This window comes from Anneissia japonica, unplaced genomic scaffold, assembly GCF_011630105.1.
Source record: "Anneissia japonica isolate Jap-2015-1 unplaced genomic scaffold, ASM1163010v1 scaffold3320_len250348_cov120, whole genome shotgun sequence".
Taxonomy (NCBI): Eukaryota; Metazoa; Echinodermata; class Crinoidea; order Comatulida; family Comatulidae; genus Anneissia; species Anneissia japonica.
The window spans coordinates 139,345-143,831 of record NW_022738782.1 but is presented as its reverse complement, the minus strand read 5'-3'; the positions used below and the strand labels follow the sequence as shown (position 1 = coordinate 143,831).

The following is a 4,487-nucleotide window of genomic DNA, read 5'->3' as shown; positions in this document are numbered from 1 at the left end:
AATAATAATAATAATAATAATAATAATAATAATAACAACAACAACAATAACAATACTGCTACTACTAAGAATAATAATAATAATAATAATAGCAATATCGATAACAATAACAATAACAATAACAAAAATAATAATAATACACAATTTAAATACTCATGTTATTACATAATATTATATGAACACACCTATATTATAATGCTAAGCTTCCCAAATGTCGCGACCGAAACGTTGGTCGCCAACATTTTTACGTTGGGTCACGATCAGGTTTGCAAAAATCTTTAAAAAATAATATTGCCACTTCATGTGATAAGCAATTCGTATTTTTCAATTAAGAAAAAAATATTAAGTGCTACGGAAATATTGTATTCGAATACTTCAAAACTTGGTTACTGAACTGCATTTTACTATTCTAACTTGAGAAAGAAGTAGGAGATAAATACAAAATATTTGATTTCATGAAGATTTGTTTTCACAATGATATCAATACTTTTCATTTCCGGCGTTTATTTTAGCAAATGCACTTCAAGAGAACGAAATAATATTTTGTTTGAACGAAATTTTATTTCGAGGGAACGAAATTATATTTCAAGTAAACGAAATATTATTTCGTTCCCTCGAAATCATTTTAGTTCCTCTGAAATATTATTTCGTTTCTTCGAAATATTATATAGTTCCCTCGAAATATTATATCGTTCCCTCGAAATAATATTATTTCGTTCCCTTGAAATATTATTTCCGTTCCCCAGAAATATTATTTCGTTCCCTCGAAATATTATTTTGTCCCTCGAAATAATATTATTTCGTTCTCTCAAAAGAATATTTCGTTCCCTCTAAATAATATTTCGTCCCCTCGAAATAATACTTCGTCCCCTCGAATGGATGGATGTTTAGGATCGTAATACACTTTTCTCAATTTCTCGTCCATGCTCATTCCTCTCACACAATCAAATGAAACGAGACAACTAAATCGAAGACTAATAAAGATTTAAATTTTATTCATTTTTCCACAAACTAAGATTTATTCACAAACATACACACTATTGAACATGATCACAGTAGAACATCACAGAATAATAATAATAAATAATAATAATAATAATAATAATAATAATAATAATAATAATAATAATAAAATAATGATAATAATAGTAATAGTAATAGTAATAGTAATAGTAATAGTAATAGTAATAGTAATAGTAATAGTAGTAATAATAATAATAATAATAATAATAATAATAATAAAATATGGTACATTTAAGAGCTCCAAGCATTTAAAAGTTTATCAAATAAATGAATGTCGGCTTGAATCAAATGCAAGAAATGATGGAAAGACCTTGTCGATCGAGCTATTGATCATACATACTTGATCATCTTAATTACCATATAAAATTTGTTCGAAATAATTGCTTAATTGTTCGTATCCGGTCATCATTAAACACATGTCTTTAGTCTACATGACTCGCTTTGTCGAATTCGCATCCATAACAGTCTCTTTCAATCTCTTTAGTACAACTAAAAAATGTTCAATGTATATTCGTTGCCGTAATTTCTTTTATCATCATCCCATCAGCTTGGACATCCTGGACGATTCTTTCCTGCTCAAACACACTGTCTTCGTATATGGTGTCAGGATTCGCCGCCAGGTGCAATGGAAGTCAGATATATCGTACGTAGGATTATTTAGGATTTCTTCTTCAGTACCGGTAATACGAATGATTTAATTTGTTATATCGTCATCCAGCGAAATAGATCTACGCCGGATCATTCATGAATCTCGTCATCGCTGCTAATCACGACTGGTTCATTATTTCTCAATTACGCACTGTATGTACACTGCTAATGTTTATAATGATTGGTTCCTCATTTAAAGACTAAGATTTAAATTAAAGGAATCTCTTCATCACTGATAATCAGGATTGGTTCCTCGTTGATTTCTTGAGTATTGTATGAAGAGCAAGTCATATTTATTGATGAAGTATATTAAGTTATAATATACCGATATAGTTTTAAAGCTCAATGGTTTCGTAAAAATGAATGATTTCGCATTAGAAAGTAGAGCTTAAAGAGAGTCTCTATTACCAGCATATTTTTTTCCTTATCAATCCACATACACGTCTTCATACTGATTTAACTAATTGTATTGGTTATTGGAATTTTGCATATATCATCTTTTTTTTTCTCCTCCGTGCGTTGTACCATCATCTTTTTTCCTCAGCTTGTTTTCTCTTTCCGCCACCATCTTTTCATCCGTACCATTACCGCAAACATCTTCACCATTATGTTCTTGTAAAATGTATTCGAACTTTACTGGCTTGTCGTAACATCTCAACATCTCAATCTCTCAACAACACTATGTTTAATTGTTTGTCGTAGAGAATGTATGCCTCGTGATTTAAGATATGCTTGAACCTTTTTGTTTGCAAATTCTGAACCTCTATCTGTATGGATTTTTAAAGGCTTTCTTTAGCCTACTAAAGTAACTAAATGATCACTCGCAAACATTTTCATTTTTTTTTAAAATTTAATTTATCGTTCAGTTTCCTTATAACTCCCTTACGTCCATGTTATCGAAATCCATTTCATCTTCATCATCTTCATCATCGTCGTTATCCTCATATTTTCTTGATCTCTTGTTACCGCACACAGACTGAAACATAAAAAAAAGATATATTACTAAAATACAATTTAATATACTTAATATGGTACTAATCATTACCAAATTCAGAAACTTAACTTACCATTTGTTTAACGTGTTTTCCTGCTCCGTATTGTACTATAACGTTTTCATCGTCTTCTTCAATTTCTTCGTTTTCCTGTTCATAAAATATCATCTTCATATGTTCTCCTTGACATGTCGTCTTACACTATTATCTTCTTCTCCTTCTCCTTCTTTTCCTTCTTCTTCTTCTTCAATTTCTTCGTCTTCATCTTTGTAAATCAGTTTTTTATGCCTTCCTTGTCCATGTCGTCTCACTATGTTATCGTTTTTCACAAAAGCTTACCGTACTGTGCATACCTAAACCTAATTGACCATGTCTCTGAATTTCAAATAAAGCCTGTTCACAAGCAAAACGTATGTTATCATCAGTATCTTCATTTTCGTCATTGATACCATTTACAAATTCAAACTGTAATAACAGAAAAAAGAAAAATATTTTACCTAACGTAAGATTAAATGCTATTTACTTAAAACATAAAAATCAATTTCAATAAATTGAAAAAATACTAACAAAAAGGTACATACCAATTCTTCTTCATAAAATCCAATATCTAATTGTTCTTCGTTAAGATCATCCTGTTGTCTCTTTATTTCTTCTTAAAATTCAATCTGTGAAAAAAAATGCATTCACACATACTGTTCTATTCTGTAATCAAAATTCTGTAATCAAAATAATCAAGAAAAAAAAAGAAATAAATAAATACATAAAATTTACAACTTACCAATTCATCGATATGGTTTAGTAATCTAACAGAAAACCCTCGTTAGCATCTTCATCCCACTTCGTAACTTCTTGGTTTGAAGAATATTCGTGTAAGTTCATCTTCGAAGATAGGTATTACATATTATTAATTTTTTGTTTCAAAAACAACTAAACTTATGTTGTCTTTACCCGTAATTTCTTCTAAATATATAGACGTAGAAAGATAACATGACGTCATCAAAGTTTCATAACACTATTCACATTTATCCGGGCTAGTCAAGACACGTCATCACTCTCAGCCAATGAAAATCGTTCTTTACATGAACCAATCAAATTAATCTTTTCCACACTACGTCACCATACCCCCATTTTGCAAATTATTATACCAGCCAATTATAATAATAAACAATTGTCAATCATAAAAATACCCTAATTAATACTTCATTCCATTGTTCTATTGTTACGAATAAACAGTTTCATTTCCTATAATCAGTCTAGCGTGGTTAATCTAACTACTTATATATGTCTCGCCTATATCTAAGTAGTTCTAAAAAAAACAGTTGTTGTTGAGAATGTCTCAACTTTAAATAATTGTGATAATAACTTACATTTGATGATCTCTTGAGTGTTCCAAAAATGATAAGCTGACTGATAAGTTGACTGATGATGACGCATAGCGGGTTTTTCAAACTGATGACGCATAGCGGGGCTTTCTAATGACTGTCCTAGCACGTTGAAGTCGAATAATGACGTATAATGAAAAGATCGAAACATGCGCTGGTATGTATGACGTGTGAGTGAAATTAACCAATGAGCGAAGCGCATTGAGATTACGTCTGATGAGTAACGAAAAGCCGATAGATATGCGGGCACATGAGTAGTTAGATTTACCACTCTAGACTGTTTATTGGAAATGAAACTGTTTATTCGTAGCATTAAAACAATGGAGTGGAATATTATTGTGGGTACATAAACTATAATTATGCGGGTACATAAACTATGATAAACTATAATAAATATAATAATGTGGGTATTAATTTATATATGTGTGTTTATTATTTCCAT

At 30.2% G+C, this 4,487-nt stretch overlaps 1 long non-coding RNA gene across 1 annotated transcript; it reads right to left on the bottom strand.

The window, feature by feature from the left end:
- Window positions 1-1,263: 1,263 nt before the first annotated feature.
- On the bottom strand, window positions 1,264-3,663 carry LOC117117826. Its single transcript, XR_004446952.1, has 4 exons — window positions 3,442-3,663; window positions 3,245-3,328; window positions 2,739-3,128; window positions 1,264-2,647 (listed from the first exon to the last, which is right to left on the bottom strand). It is a non-coding gene; the product is annotated as an uncharacterized LOC117117826 (long non-coding RNA).
- Between the last annotated feature and the right edge of the window lie 824 nt (window positions 3,664-4,487).